The sequence below is a fragment of the Aphidius gifuensis genome, linkage group LG3, assembly GCF_014905175.1.
Source record: "Aphidius gifuensis isolate YNYX2018 linkage group LG3, ASM1490517v1, whole genome shotgun sequence".
Taxonomy (NCBI): Eukaryota; Metazoa; Arthropoda; class Insecta; order Hymenoptera; family Braconidae; genus Aphidius; species Aphidius gifuensis.
The window spans coordinates 24,847,317-24,866,756 of record NC_057790.1 but is presented as its reverse complement, the minus strand read 5'-3'; positions in this window follow the sequence as shown (position 1 = coordinate 24,866,756).

The window sequence follows — 19,440 nt, the reverse complement described above, 5'->3', positions numbered from 1 at the left end:
TAAAGATGATGGTGCTCAATCTAGTCGTACTGGTGCACTTGATGATGATAAGCCAAATGAAATGTGGGATAAATTATTGCCAAATTTGAAAAATCATGAACGTATTAATAAAGCTTTTGCATACAGTATATCAACAAATGGAATATATGTAACAATTCATTGTGCTAGACCTATCAATGAGCCTAATGTTAAAAAAGATATATATAAAAAATCAATAAATATTGATGAATATGATGGAGTATATGCATTTGATCCAGGTGGTGTATATCCTTTAGCTGGTATTTTTGTTAAAAATATTAATGATATTGGTGATGAAACAAAAGAAAAAAAAATATTACTAAAAGCAACATCATGGCGTTATAGAACTGGTCAATATCATCGTAAATATAAATTACATAATTTAGGATATGATAAACTTGAAATATATCTTCAAGAATTAATGGAAATGAAAGAATTTAAAGATATTGATGTTGATGATCCATCTAATTATATAAATATTACAAAATTTCGTTTAAAATGGTTTGACAGAGCTCAAATATTTTTTCAAAGAAGAAAAATTGCATGGTTATCATGGAATGCTAAAATTAATGATAGACGAGAATTAGCCAGATTTGTTAATTATATAAGATATGGTCAAGAAAAATATCATCCAAATAAAAAAGATTTGCCAAAACACAACAAAACAAAATATAAATATTTAAAATATGGACCAAAAACAGAACAACAAACAATAAGAATAAATAAAAAAATTGAAAATACGAAAATATTGAAAACAAAAATGGCTGAAAATCGTAAAATTAAAACAGCAGCAAGAATTGAAAGAAGAGACAATATTTTAAAAAAATTAAAAGAAAAAAAAAATAAAAATAAAGCAGTATCAATTAGTCCAGCTACAAATCCAGTTAATGAAGGTAAATTGAAAAAACAAAAAAAAAATAAAAAAAGTAAAAAAGAAAAAGTAAATTTACCAAAAAACAATGGAAAAGTACTGGTCTTTATTGGAAGAGTTGAAATGCCATCAGGTATCAAAGGACATGTCCAAGCACCATTATGTCGTATAACTCGAGAACTTGCTAAATGTCCAGATATTGATATTGCATTTGTCAATGAATATAATACTACAAAATTATGTTATAAATGTGGAGAAAAATGTTTTGTTAGTATATCACCAGACAGGTATGTATATTGTAAAAATTGTAAAACTGTCTTACATAGAGATATAAATTCTAGCAAAAGCATTATGAATTTAGCTCTTGCTGATTATGGTATAAAACCAACAAGTTTTGTTAAAAATTATTCATCTTATCGACCTAATTATAATAAAGTTGATAATATAAATAATCCATAATCAAAAATAACAAAAAAAAAAAAAAATACTTAAATTAAGCGTAAAAAAAGACTGCATGTAATCTTCAAATTTATTGAAGATTGCATGTAGTTTTTTTTTACGTATGACCGAAAGGTTGCAACTGTTTTTATATTGAATTGGTTGTATTTCGATAAAATACGATAGAGTAAAATGACAACACTATATGGCTATTTTTATTTATTTTAAATTGTGAATAGAAAAAAAAAAGGAAAAACAAACGTGTAAAATTTATATTTTTATCGTAAAGCATTTTTGTTTAGAATTTTTTTTTCAACAATGAAAAATCATGATAATAATAAGTTAAAAATATAAGTGAATATATATAAAACAAGTATAATAATTTTATAAATAGTCATCGAAAAAAATAAGGAGCTTTATTCAGATTGGAGTTGTAAAGTTCTTCAACAGAAAATAGACAAAAAAAAAAAAAAGCCAAATTACTAAGAAAAAATACAAAACAATTCACCTATATGATATTTCGAAAAAGCTAATGACAAATAAAGCTTGCACAAAAAATAAAATCAATCAAATGTTGATGAATAAAAAATTAAAATTTATATTCCTCAAGACTTGCAATTTAATTTATATTTAAAATAAATCGTAAATTATTTTTTGTTATTTTTAAAAAACACACTTAATCTCATTGTGAAAAAAATGTATTTTTTATTTTTTCATTGTTTTTAAAAAATCAATTGTTAATCAACAGATGAAAATATAAAAAATGAATTTTTCAATATTTGATATAAAAGAAAAACCTCTATGAATTATCATAAGTATGTAAAATAGATATCTATATTTTCATTTTCTTTGTTATATTTATATTATATTTATTTATACTCCAAAAGAATTTTTGCATTATGATGTCAGAGTGTCAGTGTCAGTGTTGTTGTTAAAATACTCATAAGAACAATCACCATGATAAAAAAATATAATTTAGTTAATTTTTTAATATTAAATTTAGCCAATTCAATTCGAGAGAAAGTCGAGTGTTTGCAATGGAATGTGTCGGTGTGTTTTAAAAAATAGAAACAAAAAAAAACAAAAAATATAAAATAGCAAACGAATTTTCTGTATATTACCTTGTATATATTATCACATATACACATTGATAAAATGAAAAAGCCACGAATAAGAGTGGCAGAGTGTGTAAATATATTTAGTTGATGCTTTTATTTTTTTATTTCTCTTTACTTGTTTAATCAAGGATATTCGCGGTTGGCTGGTTTTGATATATTTTAGACAATGGTTGGTCCGTTGTCACGAAAGGCCATTTGGTACCTGGTTTTTCATGAGTAAAAACACAAAAAAAAACATCAAGACTCTGGGTTGGATTATATGAATCTTATTTAGGGTGAATTTATACCATGGGTATATAATTTAACTCGAGGGTTTTTCTAATTTTTTTTTTATATATACTCCATGAAAGAGGATGTATACACAAAGAAAATATCTGGCTTTAGATGGATGATAGTTTCTGAGGAAATTAATATTAATTGGTGAATCGAGAGGTAGAATGAGACACACTTGATATATATTAGTTGATATTTGTCATTCCAAGTATATAAAATGTTCCAAAATATTATTTTTATCAATTGATTTATTTGCAGATTGAATTTTATTCAATTACTATAATTAATAATTATTATTTTGATCGGAAAAGTCAAGACTCAAGTTATATTTACTTATATATTTTTACATGCACGACAAAAGTTTGATAGAAAAAAAAATTTTAAAAGTATAGATAAAAAACAAATATAATAAAAAAAATAGTCACTCAGATATTTAAAGTTAGAAATAGTTTATTCATGACCGGTTGGAAACTTAGATATTGGAACCAACCGGAGTGAAGAGGTGATATTGGTTGGACGAAAGTGTCCCCTCGGGAAAACTCTTAAAAGAGGCGTCGTCTTTCAGATACGATAAAGCGAAAAATGCACCCCTCGACTTTTCATTTCAATTTTTTTTTTTTTTTAAACTATCTTACTCTTTTTCTATTTTTCATCTTTTAAATTCATCTTTTTTTTTTGTTTTTTTTTCTATCCCAGTTTTGAACAGTTTGAAAACGATCCCGTGACAACTACTATCTTGCCAATAATATTCAAATAAAGTTTGCATACTAAATCAACACATCTTCCATCACCCGTCATTTTAATATATATATATTTTTAACCGTTCATATTCAAGAGTAACTTTATACTTTTTTTAAAAAATTTATCATGAAAGTAGCCATATTCTTAGGATAAACTTGATCGTCTTCCATCTTGGACGATGTCTATCAAATAAATAAAATGTTAGAAGCAAAATATAAATGTTAAATTAATATTCAATAATTCTTATTGATTTTTTTTTTTTAAATTTCAAATGATTTTCTATTTTTATTCAATCTCAGTGACTGAAAAAAAAACTATATAGAATTTATTCAAAATATCAATAGACAACTAAATGATTTCTATTGAATTCATCATCAATCAGCGAATCAGTCAATGTCAAAAAAATGATTGCTTTTATTTTCCTCATATATAAAATTAGTCTATTGCATTGGCAAATGATACTCGTATTGGTCTTCAAGTCGTCAATAGTATTCATCACACTATTGTATACATAATAGTGTGTATTAACACCAAAACATTATTTTAGGGTGTAACCACACGATAACTTGAATGTTTCTTCGTCATACGGGTCATCTGGACAATTCCCAAGAACGCCCCAGATTTTAACATTACTCAAAGAGGATCAACCTGCCAAGTTTCCAAGACTATTGTTAATTTTTGCATCGTTGAGTACTGACGATATACTTATATATGCCTCAATGAATCTCGCATACAAAAAGCCTCAAAATATGATCTTAAAAATCTAGTTCATAAAAACATCTTGAATTTAAAAAAATAAAAATTGTCTATTCTCTTTTTCAATATAAAAAGAAACGTTAAAAAATTATTACTTTTGGAAAAAAAAAAAATTGGAAATTAAAAGATTATTTATTTGATTGACAAAAAAAAAAAAAAAAAAATTGAATTAAAGTTGAAGACAATCATATTGCATTGTAATTTGTTAAAAATTAAAATAAAGAAAATATTCTATTCTTTGTAAATGTCGTTGTTGTGTTGTCATCTTTGTCGTTGTCATATAAAACCCAAGGGATTGCAAGTACAGAGTTTTACAAAAGGCTTTTAATGCTGAACGTGTTCTTCTCATTTATAAACCCTCTCTCTATATATAACACCTTTAACTTTTGTCCTTTTCCTTAACAACGATTATACTAATAGTCTGGGGCGTAGACAAGCCGATACCAAAAGGATGAAACAAGTATAGTGTCGTTAATTGTTTTACACCCCTTCAACTCTGTCACTTTTCAGCGAGCTTTTCAGACAATTTCGATACTTTAACCATTCTCACCTTTTTCTCTTTCCTTCTAATACTCTTTACTATATATTTTTTTTTTTTTCTTTTACGCGGGCTTGAATTACTTTTATTTTATAAATTTTTTTTTAACTTTTCTTTTTTAAAGTCTTTTATTTTTGTGTCAGTCTGCTAGTTTTATTAAATTACTATTGCTAAAAGAAAATTGTTTTTCCCCTTTCATTTTTTTTCTCATTTTTTGACATGAATCTATATATTTTTTTTTTCTGTCGCATAACTAATTGATTTTTCTCAGCACGTATCACTGAAACATATAATATAGCCAAAAAAAAAAATAAATAAAGTTGAGGGAGAAGAGAAAAAAAAAAAAGGATCTTTGCATTATGAATGCACCTGATTTTCACACTTGCTCGTTCACACATAAACCCAAACAAACAGCACAATACATATGCTGATTATTGGTATTGGTGTTTATTTATAAATATATATATATGCAAGAGGGGTCGATTGGATATCGTACAACTCGTAACGTCTCCATTCGACGCGTTCCGCAATTTGTTGGGTTATTGTGGAACCGCCCTTTCGATTCAACGGGATAATAAATCTTCGTACGGTAGAGCGAGGAATTTATATATTTAACGCTGTGTAACTGAGTCATCGATATAACATTGAATCTCAATAGGGTAAAAGAAGGTAGATGACAGAAAAAAATATAAATAAAAAAAAGCAAAAATAAAAAGATCGAGGTAAAAATTTAAATATAAATTTTGTTAAATAATATTCATATTTGAAAATTTACATCGATTTAGATTTTTTTTTTGTGTAGATGCATGACCCCTCTTGTTAAACTTCAAATTGGCCGTGTAACTTGGTACAAAATTGAGGCACGTGCCGAACTTTGTGGTGTGCACGCTTCACCTGCCACTCTAATACATTATTATTGTCTTTCAATCATTCCCTTAAATTATAAAATTCCTTTGTTGACCAATCAGGACAATACCAACTGTGATTAATCTTTTGAAAAAATAAATAAATAAATAAAACATCACAAATATATAAAATCAATAAATATATACATGTAGCTATTTTTATTTTTATATTTTTTCGATAACATGTGTGTTCGAAAAAATATTTTAAAATTCTTTTAGAAACAAAAAAATATTGATCAACCTTTGTATATGGTGTGCAAAATCAATCGAGTGCATTTTTAATGTACAAATGTTGCAATAAAAAAAAATATCAAAGTTATTCTGACTGAAAATAAAATGAACAACGCTTAGGAACGACATATGGACAGTTAAATTGCCGGCGGGGCAGTAGTAACAATATTTACGAAAGGTCCCAGCAAGTAGGTCTAGTGTTTTGTCAAGACTGCGGCGCCCCGGGGGTTGATAGAAAAAAAAAAAAAAAGTAGATTGACGATTGGGGGCTTGCAAGCTTACATTTATATTGTTCAAAAAAAAAAAATTATTTATTTAGGGTTGGCGTCACTTTGTACATTGGCGTTACCACACTTTGCTCTTTTTTTCATCGACCCTACCGGTAATCTAGTGTAATGCTCTTGAGCTATAACATTTACCGCTCGTATAATAAACTCAGTACTATATACTATATCTATGGAAATTTCTTCTCTTTTTTAAATACCTTTCATCCAATTTCAATCGACTTACACCTTGTTGAAAGCGATTAGCATTTTGATTGTGGTTTCATCGAGACTATTTCATTAACTTTTTTACTCGCATTTATTATTCTTGTAATATACTAATTTTTTTTTCTTCTTTATTTTATATATTCTTGGCTAATTAGGTTTTTACTAATTACATTATTTTTCAATTGTAAAATTGTCATTGTAATTTGATCTTTTTCAATGGTTCTTTATCTTTCTTTTTCTTTTATTAGTTTAAAAAAATTTTATTGTAATTAAAAAAAAACCATAATACAATTATAATTTTTAAAAATATTAAAAGTTTTATTGAATTTAATGAAAAATATTATATAAATTTGTTAAATTTTCGTGAGATTTTTATTAACTTGGGACAGTCAGGGTGGTCCAGAATAAAGTTGGCGTGGCCACACGTTCGTTTGCTTACTTGGCCCTTGAGTACACATAATACAATTGCAAATGTACCCAGGGATTAGCAAGATCATAATCAGTCCAATGAACGAAAATGGGGGGTGTAAAAATGATACACATATATATACGCATATTAGGGAGAGTCTTTGCAGAGGCTTACAAGGTGTCAAATGTCAAATCTCTTGTGTATTTGGAGGGTTTCAGAAGCGCGGAATTGATTTCTATCCCAGACGATCACCAACACCCAAAAAAACTTATTGGGGTTGAGAGTTTATCATTACATTATACCAATAAAATTTTTCTTTCATAAAATACAAATCAAATTATCATTGGATTTTATTCTCTTTTTTTTATGACATAATCACAATGACAGATTGATGAAAATAAAAAAAAAATCTTAATGATAATTTTTTAAAAAACAATTTTTTTTTATTTAGAATGACTAATTTTTATTAATTTTTTCAACAAATTATAATTGCCTATATGGCAATAAAATTTTTCTCAATTAATGATGATAGGAATGAATCACCGCAGGATGACACTTGTATATGTTCCGGGTGCATCTTTAATATGACACTTGCACTTTTGTCTTGATCTACTAAATCCCTTCTTTTTCTTCTTCTATTTTTTCTTCTATTATATATTTTCTTTATTTCGTTTATTACTTTATAACCCTCTATGAAAAATTAAGATTTGCACAATGAATGTACAGCTACTATGTACTATACGTGGCAAGTGTTTACTGCAGAGAGGGCGTGGGAACATCAGAGTGGGCACAAATGTGGACTCTTTGTATATACGCGTAATTGTCGTAATTGTGTCGAGTGATTCACACATCAGGGGATCACTATATACAAACGGTATTTGTTGTAATATGGATTCTGAAATATATATATCATACTTTAAACTAAAAGTTCAAAAAAAAAAATGTTTTTTTTTCGATCCAATTTGAAAGTTTCAAAAAGTAATAATTACACAATAAACATATGGGCCCTGCAAATTTAAAAATTAATTATTTTATCATCATGTTTTTATAATTAATTTTATTCCATTGATATAATTTATTATTTTGATTATTTTTGATTTTTTTTATGTCTCATCAATGATGATGTATTTTTTGTAAAAATATTTATACTATAAATTCATTCATTAACTTGATATCTATTCATAAATGCATCACATATATATACATCAGTAAAATACATTTAATTTACACATTTAACCCATTATTCGCACACACATGTTATTATATGTAACTATTAGAGTACAGTGCACGGCATCTGCGCGGGATTTCGGAAACAATTGCCGACAATTCACGCCACTTGACTTGCGGGCCTGTCGTATTACCGTGAGAATTCGCTTAGCGTGAACGTGGTAAAACAACAGTGTAAAGTCTCATGAGGTCATCTTCATTAAATCATTCTCTACTTCTAAATGAGGGTTTTTTTTTTTTTTTATTTTTTTCATTTTTTTTCTTACTCAAAGTTATATAGTATATTTATCTTGTCGTTACTAAACACACCCCTTTGCTATATACCAATTTATTGCCTGTATATTTTTAATTATTTTCATTAGTTGTAATATATATACCCACAAGTCTCTGTGACTAATTAAAGAAATGGTATTTGATTTTTTTTTTTTTGCTATAAAACTCATGATATTTGAAAATAACATAATAATTCAACAACACACACAAAAAAAAAGCAGCAATTTTTTATTTCTTTGTGATTTCGGAAGCTTTGATCTTTTGCACAGTTTCAAATTTCCATACATAAATATACACACACACATACACATACTTGGGTTATATAATACAATGAATGAACTCAAAATTTTTTATACAATCTCTATATGGATGTGATGGTTCACTATGGTTGTTGATTCGTTTCTCAGCCACAAGCACACATGTATATAGAAAACGGGGATTGAAAGTGGGGCAGGTTTGATAAGGCTATCGTGCATCCCGTGCATTTAGCATATATTTGAATAACGGGCAGTTGGTAATCCCTTAAACGAGGGGGTGGAAAACCCTCATTCCGTAACTATATCCTTTCATCTCGCGGCCAGAGTTTCCCCGGAGTCTATCGTACCACAGTCTCATAAAATTCCCACCCACTTGCGATTTTTTCTATACTGTAAACTCTCTTTTCCTCTTTATAATTCTCTCTTAGCTCTGATGTATATTTATCCTTGTCTTTATCACTAAAAAATGGGTATACTTATGTCTCCCTGCACCTCTCGATCATCTATATATAGAAAGCCTCGCAGGAAAGAAAAAGAAAAAAAAAAAACAGCAAGAAATAGTAATAAAGATAGAATTAGACTATGAAGAGACATATCTACACTCAAAAAATTTTCTGGCGAATGCCACTATACTTCTGGTTGCCACAACTGAACAAAGTTCCGCTGCATGGAAGTTCGGTTACAGCAACCGAACTCGCGTACAGTAACTGAGTTAAGCTATATCATCCATACTGTTCAGCTGTGAGAGCTGAACAACCGTACTCACTATATTTTAATTTAGGTTATGTTTTTGATAGATACTTTATAAACAAAAATATATTAACTTCTAATTCTCCATAAAATCATCTTGTTATTTTCAGTTTCTATTTTAATAACAAACATTTTCTCAAAATTATCTATGAACAATTATTATTTATAATTAATATTTAATTTCAAAAATGGAAAATACGGTTGACGTTATATCGCATGCGTGTTTAGCTATACACTCATACTTCCAGCTTGAGTAATTACCACTGTAACTCTGGTTGTGGTGGCTGAACTCTCTTACTTTGAATTAAGTTCTTTAGCTCACAGCTGAATATATCTGCACCACTGAACCTAGCAGGAAAGGCCTCGCAAACCAACAAGTGAATAGTAACTTTTAGAAGTAGTATTGCTAGAAAAGACTTTTGAGTGTACCTTTGTTTTACTATAAAAGAGAAGTAGTTATATCATGGTATAGAGAAACTACATTGCTGGGGGCAATGATGATACGGCGCACGACCCGTTTAAAGATATTTTGTTAAAATAATAGTAGTGAGCTTTTCACGACCCTTTTCCTTCATCCAACTTTATACCATTTTTGCATTTAAGTTTGTATTAGTTTATATGTGTGTGTTATCCAGGGAAAACTAGTGAAATAGGGAGGGAAAGAGGGTGGCATTTGCAATGCAGAGGTTAAATGGGCGAATAAAGTAAAGTTAGGGAGAAAAAAAGGCATAGCCACTGCACAGAGTCGATTGCTTTTTTTACTTGGGCTACTATTGCTACTACTACTGCTACTACTACTACTACCTTCTCAACTCAGATATTCCCCTCTCTCTTATTCTATTTTCCCTGTTTCCTTTTTTTTTTTTTATTCCCTCAGGTCCTGTGTCCTGATGCGCCTCTTATATGTTGCCCATTTATACAGTGAAGCTTTTTCGCGTATGCACACTATAAAAGAAGGGAAAAAAATATAAAAATAAACTTAAAGAAATAAAAAAAAAATGTCAGCTAACACTGCGTGCAATAATAGATTGAAAAAATATGAAAAAAAAAATAATAATAATAAAAACAGACAGACGAGATTAAACATTTATTTAAACGACGCAAAGTTTATGCATACTCTATCATCGCTACCACCACCATCATAATCACTTATGGCATGTGCAAACATATGTGAATATATGTGTGGGTGTCTATAAATGAAATTTTTTCTCACAAGGATATATATACTTTTTTTTTTTTTTGTGTATGGATATTACGCGAGGGACGAATACACATATAGAAGTCACAAGGCACCAAGATTAGTCTGGTGGTTTTTCAATCCCATTTTCATCGCGTTTTTTTCCCTACAACTTGGAGTTTTTTTTTTTTTTTTAAATTCATCTCAAACACCCCCCTAGAGTCCAACAGTTTATATCAAGCTTGTAGATGAAAATATTAGAAAAAAAAAATTGATAATAAAAAAATTATTTTCAAGTAAAAATGATTTAGTATATTTAAAATATTTTTAAAATCTTGGGAGAATTTTATTTTTTGCTCGAATATTTTCCTATGATAAATTGTATAAATTTGAAATTTCAGTTTTTATAATAAATAGGTTTCTAATACAATAATATAACTTGCAATATATTCATTAAAAATTACGAGAATAATTTATTTATCGAAATGATTATTGTAATAAATTATCAAAGGGACAATTGAAGAGGTCACAAGTATACATAGAATATGTGAATGTAAAAAAAATCAGTTATATCTGAGGGGATGAATTCTTATTCAAGTCGATAATTAGCTGAAGAGGGGCGTATATAGTATGTCAGATTTTATACAATTACGAATAGAAGCTAAAGGTTGTCAGATATATAAATATATATAGAGATGATAAAAATATATATAAAAAGAAGGGAGAGTATAATTCTCAAGGGATGTACACACCCGGGTGGTTCACGCTCGTTTTGTTTTCTGTGTTCTTTTTTTTTTTTTTTTTCTTTCCCTCGGGATGAGCGTGACTCGATTCTTACTCACATACTTTTCAATGTTACAGTTACGCCTTTTTTTTTTACAATCATATGGATAGGTTTTTGGCATGAGTTGTTGTGTTAAGATTCAAGAAATTATTCTTGGACATTATGATGATTCAAATACTAATTTTCAACTTGATTTTTTCTCCGTGTAATTTTTATTTTTCAGGGAAATTAAATACTACAATTTCCAAGTTGAAAAACTTATCAGTCTTGGGATTCAATATGATCCACATCAAATTGCCAACTTTGCATTGAAGCAAATTGACCATCAACATGTGAACTTGTTTTATCTCAATCAATTAAACATACTTGTGGTACTAAAGATTCGATTCAATTTCATTTGTAGCTGTTTGTTTTTTATATTTTTGCTGCTTTCGCATGTACAGCTATTTGTTTCTGTTTGTTCTCTTGGGCGCGTCAAGACCTATGCCCATGGGAACTATACATTTTCAAAGGGACCATATTGTGTGTGTGTGTATATAGGTAACATCGCGAGAAACGAAAAATTTTTAGTGAGGTTAGGGATATCGCTTGGTCTGATGGGATTTCATGGATCGTTTTCGTTGAAGTTAATATATGTTATCTATTTTATTCTATTGTGCTTTTTTTTATCTTTCAAGATATATTTATAGTCTAGATAATGATTTTTTAAAATTTATTTTCAAAGCTTTTTTTATTTGTTTATTTGCTACGAGACAATAACGATTGAATAAATGAACTAATTAATTAATTGATGGCACCAATTTGTCTATATGTACATTGCGTGTTTGACTAGTCAAAATAATAATTAATTCAATTATCGTTATGACATGTACATACGATTCTGTCAAGTGTAGCTTTATAATCATCGAAAGATATTTTTAAAAATAACAAAAAAAAAAAACATATTCATCTAAATAAAAAATATAAAAAACAATAACTTTAAAAATTATTTTCATTCAAGTAAAAGGTATTTAGAAAAAAAAAATAATACTAAGATATTTTATGATAATTTCTAAACACCCTAAACATCCAATGCAAATTGATTTTGAGTTTAACATGAAAAGCAATTTAAAGACTTGTCGTTGTCCGGCGATCATTTATGGCAACAAGGGAATGCCCAGGGTTTATGCATTTTGGCTGGTTGCCTCAACTCTTTGCATGCAATCCTTTCGAATATATATAACATATATATGTTTATTGAGGGATGGGGTTGGTCAGTTAGTTTAATAGGGCGGGTATATTATGATCACTCCTCATTGCAGCTCTTGTCCCGAGTGTCTCATTCAGACTGGTCAGTTAATAACAAACATGCTTGCGAATCCACAATACCTTTGTTACATTCTCTGTATATATATTTGTTGATGTTGAATATTAGCCGCACACTGGGGTCTAAAGGCTAAATGTTTTGTTTCATGTACGACAACTAACAATGCTTCATTGGGTTTTTTTAATACTAAAAACATTTGTAGAAAATATATATACAAGTGAATATATATTACCACAGTATTTAATATTTATAATTCAAAATATTTTTAATAATTTTGCTGATGTATTATCTTGTAAATTGAGACTTGTATATTTTTATTAATTTTTAGCTTTTATAATAATTTTTTTTTTCTTTTTTTTCCATGATTTTTAGTTTCAGTTTCAACTGGTATACATGGATATATTAAATTGTGAAAATTAAAGTCATCAGGATGTGTCCGCAATTGCGTTTATTCACTTCAATTTCTGGCTCTTAATTAACTCAAACATCTCGATTTCACACGATGTGCTTTTATTTTAATTTTTTTTTTCATTTCATTTTTGCTGCTTTTGCTTTGTCACTTTGAAATCTTGATACTTCCGGTTTAATATTCTATATTTAAAATTAATAATTTTAATAACATTTAAAAAAAAGATAATAATTGATATTAGTTTTAAATATCATACACCTTTATTTGTATTTCAATTTAATTAGTAGAAATTTTTTAATTTTTTAAATTACGTACATATTATTCAGATATATATAGGTCATTTTTTTTTTTTTGTATATGATATAAACCTCTAAGTGTGTATTATATTCCCCTTGGATATTAAAAAAAAAAAAAAAAAAGAAACTTTACAATATTAAAAAATACATTTTCTCATTTTTTGATTGACCTTGGCAGCGCACTGGGGATACATCGCAGAATCCCTCAGAGACCCTATGTAAAGTAGAGGAAAAAAAAGGAAAAAAAAAGAAAATAAATAAAAGAAACATAAAAAAGACCAAATAGCCTAAAAAAGTCCTTAAAAAGTTTTAAAAAGTATCCTGTAACTCGTCTCGTCAAACTGCAAATTATACAAAAGTCTTCCTTATTATTATCGTGATTACCAATTGTTCTTTTCTTTATTATTATTTTTTTATGTTCATTTTTTAACCTTAATTCTGTCCTTAGCCACCCCGTTATTAGTCCCAGGTTGTATTTTATTTATTTTTTTATTTTTTTTAACAACCCCTCTTGCATATAATTATTTTCAATAAATAAAAAAATAAAACGTAACGTTTGTCTTGCGCCCTTTGTGACAATTAAAAAGAAAAAGAAAATTTTTTTTTTCCTCTAATGAAAGTAATTTTTTAAGCAAAGAAGACATTCATTTTTTTTTTCAGTCTATATTTAAAAAAAAACAATTAAATATTACATTAACCATACTCTCTTTTGTAATTTTTTTTTTTCTAACTTTTCTCGTAAGCTTGCATCATCATCATCATCATCGTCACTTTGAATTTTCTATTACATTATTAATTAATTATAAATTTAATTAAATTAGATTGTCATTATACCAATTGATATTAATGAAAACGAATGAAAAAAAAAAAAAAAAAAGAATTTAATAATAATAGAAAAAAGCCCAGTTGGCTCTTTAATGAGACAGTGACTTCTGAGAATAATTCATAGACTAAACGAAAGTTTTGTACATGATATGATTCTCGAGGGAATATAAAGAGAGGTCTTTGCTGAGGTGACACAAACCGCACCCCTGTTTACCACTCACTACCCCTGATTATGTCGACTTCCTGTCCGCAAGTCTGACCTATAATATGTCTTGATCATCAATGCATATAAACTCACTCTTCCTCTCTCTGTCTCTCCCTCTGTGTGGACCTGATTATTTAAAAATAATAAAAAAAAAATAACAAGAATAATTTATCAATTAAATTTTAAAAGATAATATATAATTTAATTTCAATTATATCAATAATGAATTACGTTGTATTAAAAACCAGTAAATATAACAATCAAATATAGAAAATTTAAAAAGCATTATATAAATAAAAGTAAAAATAAAAAATTAGTGGTCTATCATATGACCGACTTTAGTCAATTAATATCATCGATATAAAAACGAAATAAGCGTTGAGAATATAAACCTACTGTGTGTTTCACATAGGGGGGTTAATGATTGAGCTTGATTGCTTGGCAAACATGGGTGAGCCAGTTGCAACTTTCTCTCTTTCTTATGATTATATATATGTATTTTTTTTTTGATATTATCCTCCCTTGTATATATATATCCTCAGCATAACCAACAAACATTTATGACCATCACATAGTAGATTATTCAGACTATACTATGTTCAATTTTTATTAGAATTTACTGACTTATGTATATAAAATTGTCAAGGACAATAATTACCAAAAATAAAAAAAAATAATAAGAATAGAAGTTGATGAAATAAATTTATAAATTAAAATGAGAGAATGATAATATATATTAGTGGATGATAAATATAGAAATGAAATGATGATTAAATAAAATAGTATTAGAGTAATTATTATTTTGATGAGATGAGTCATGTTGCGGTCGTGATTGAGGATTGTCGGGTTAACTGAGGACGGAAGTCCAGACTTGACCATCGTCATTTGACCTAACTGCTTTCTAAATTGTTTGCATTTGCTTGAATATATATATTGTTTAACACTGTATATTTATTTATATTTTATTTGTCTAATATTAAAATGACAACAGTCATCGATCTTTTGAACATTGGTCATGTCGTTTTTTTCACTCAGTCACTCTCATTTTTTATTCTCTCTTTTTGTCTTGTCAATGAAATAAATAAATTTTTTTACGGTTTAAATTTAGAAGCTTATTGTAAATTTTTTTATAATATAGAAATATATGAAAAGATTGAGAATAATATAAATTGAATTTTATAAATCGTAAGATAATTATTAAATCAAAAAAAAAAAAAATTAAATAATTAAAATTAATTTTTCAAAACTTTGAGAATAATAGTGTTTAGATGTTGTTTAAATTATCGAATCATAATTTTATGAAAATATCATTTAGAAATATTTTTTTGACAAACATAACTTACTATAAAAATTTCCAAATTTTGTCTTTAATTATAAAATTGCTAAAAAAATAAAAATAATTGAAATTAAAATTTAAAAACTTTTAGGATAATTATATTAAGGTGTTGTTTAAATACTAAAAGTATAATTTCATGAAAATTATGTTTAGAAATATTTTTTTAACAATAACGACTTAAAAAAAAATTTCAGAATTTCGAAACATTAACAAATTCCTTAATGAAAAAATTTATTTCCCCGAATTTTATTTCTTTGAGCAACTTAATACTAATCAATTAAATAATTCAGATAAATTTTTAGCTAAATTCATTTAATTGCTGTAAAAAAAAATCAAGATCCCAATTATTTTTTTACATTCAATTATAAAACTAAATAAAATGACTTTATCTATTCACCTTAAGGATCAATGTCAATCTAATCAATATTTATTCTTAGACAAAAATATTAAATAAAAAAAAAAAAAAAATTACGAGTCTGTATTCACACGTGTATTGTATATCAAAGCCAATGTAGTTGTTGAAAAGCTTTTAGTGGCACAGGTGTTTTACCCATTTAAATATTCACTATAAATAATTTTCATATTTTTACAAACTCATAAAAGACTGAGACTGTTAAAATTTGTCATGAGGGACACACAGATTGCTAAAGAAATTTAATGGCTCTAGAAAATACACCGATTTATCAGTATTATATATTCACTCAACGATAAAAGGTCAAAATACTTGTTTTATAAATTTTTTAAAAATTATTTTCAACACATTTTTGCGAAATCTTTAAATACTTAATTACTTATCGTTCATTTGTAACATTTGATTGTCATCTTGAAAGATCATTGACACTCATTCAACCAACATGATGAAGAAAATTCTTGATATATGCTAAAATATTTTATTTCTTTTAATCCTTTATTATATCTTAATAAAATATCAACAGTTTTATTTTATTCTTTGAATTGTCATGATAAATCTCAAATACAATATGTCGTTTGATAATTCAAGATTTTATCAATAATGACAATTGATTTATATCAGTAATATTAATTTTTTTAAATATTATTATTTTCCATTTATTTTCCTTTTATTTATTTATTTATTATTCACATAAAATACATGTTTTATTTAAAAAAAAAAGAAAGGATTTTAAAATACAGAAAATACTTTGAATCTGTCTTTGAAAAACTTTATTGATATATAAATAAATATAGAAAAATAAATAAATAAAATTATATATATATCTAAAGGGAAGATGAAAAAAAAAAGAAAATAAAAAAATAAAGTTTTACTTGAGTAAGTCTCTGAAGAAGTCTTTGATATGCTGACAGGGTTGAATTATTCAGATGAAGGCATGACATACTCGTTTATCCTAAAACTATATACGTTTGATCTGTTCATGCCCAGGGCGTATCGCGTGTATTACCCCCTGGTTATTATAACCCTATTCAACCACTGAAAAATCCTTTCTATAAATCCCATAAATACAATCCTTCAAAATTTATCAATTCCTTCTATTACCATTTATACATCTAAAATATATATTCAGCAAAATAAATTTTACATTTAAATTATCAACAAAATTGTATATAATTTTGATAGAAAAATATAATATAAATTTATTTAAATAAAATAAATTTATTACTACTTGTATATTAATGTAAAAAAGAAAATAATTTTTTTTTTATTTATTTTATATTATAAACAATTAAAATTAATATTTTTGCCCATTTTAGAATTTCTTTTGTCAATGACTTTGTATGTTTTTTGCCGCTATACACAATGCGGGCAATGATAAAAAAAAAAAAGAAAGAAATTTATACCCCATGCCAAGTACATAAGTGTGTTGTTATTGTATACGCAGTAATTCAACTCTCACTTCATTTTGATGTGTCTATATTTTTTTTTTAATTTTTATTTGTGATGTTCCTTTAACTCAACACTATTTTTATATATATATTTAATATATTAAGCGCCGACAAAAACAACCGTATAAAAAATTAGGGGGCTCAATATTTGTGTCTTTATTTATTTATTATTTTCAAACCTACTCTTTTCTAACTTTGACCATATATATAACGTAATAATCATTTAATTCCGGCAGTCATACGCGCAGTGCTTGGCGCCAAGTCAATCTAAGCCAACCGGATATGCCTCTTTCGTCTGACTTTTATTTTTTTCTATTATTATTTTTTATTTTTTTTTTTTTATATTTTATATAGTGATGTCATCATACAATATGATTTTGGACACTATAAATCATCTTAAACCAAAAAAAATAATATAACTTTTGATCTATTTTATTTATTTTTAAATTAACAATTAATAATCTATGTTTGATAAATATATATAAATTATTGATTGATTATTTTCTTGTGTAAAAATGAGAAAAGCTCACTTGCATGGATCTCATCATGATGCCTTGTATATATATCAGTTTGAAACGATTGCTAATGAATATCGGCCCTAAATATCAGTCCACAGGGAACAAAGTGGCAAAGTGAAGGGTGATGGTTTGGCAAGGTGATAGAGTGAATAAAGGGGTGAATCAGATGAGAAAGGGAAACTGTGGCTGTATAGGGTATATATATAAAATGATATATATACATTTTTATTTTGTACTGTAATACTGAGCAGTGAGCACACACAGTCAACATACAATGCAATCTTTAAATATGTATTTGAAATTTTTATATATATATTTATTCAAGGTAGATGTGTATGTATAACTTTTGATGGCATTTGTTGTAGGGCATATACATATAGATGGACATATTTTATTTTATTTGTACATGTATATCCAACGCGTAAAAGCGTGCCAGGGTTGGTCACGCTCGTTTGTCTTCTACTAATCCTCACCCTCAAAACTACCACTATAATACCATATGTTTACTCTCATACATTTAAAAAAAAAAAAAATATATATATATAAATTAATTTTCACTAAATTTCATTAATTTTTTATTAACAGTTTTTATTTAAATTGAAAAAAAAAAGTATTTAAATATTGGATAAAGTAATTATTAATAAAAATTGTTTTTAATTTTTTTTTTTTTATTTTGTTATAACAATGTATAGGAAAATAATTTTTTTTTTTTTACAATTATAAATAATATTGATCAATAGAAAATATGAAAATAAATAAATATTTATTTATCTTATAGATACGTGAATTTTCGATATTGATAAGTTTTTATTTATTTGATCGATCGATTTGAACCCGAAATCATATAAAATGACACTTTATACGATTAGATTATATTAAATTGTTTTATTCAAGTTGAAGGTTAAATATTTATTATTATTTATAAAATCATAATTTTATTTATCTGCAATATAATGTAAATTTTTTTTTTTTTATTATTTATACATAATGATTTATGTTTTATATATTGACAAATATATATATTGATTTTAATCAACTGATGTTGAAAATAATAAAAAGAAAAATAACATTTTCCATTTAAATATATATATCAAAGTTAAAAAAAAATTTATGATTATTGTTTTTAGAAGTAGCAATTCATTGACCCGAATTCATTCCCATATGGTGTGTAGTATTTTTAATTGAAGAAGGAATAAAAAATTGAACAAACAAAATATAAAAATTTAAAAAAGAGAAATGAAAATTATAACGTTTGTTTTTACTTAATTTTTTTTCCTTGGTTTTTTTATATGTGTGTTTTAGGGAAGGGTCGAGCAAGTTGCCCACATAACCCCGTGTGACATTCAATTGGTAATAAAGACAATCACTAATAAGTTGTTGGCTCGATTGAAAGTGTGAGTCACACTTTGTTGGCGTCAAATAATAAGA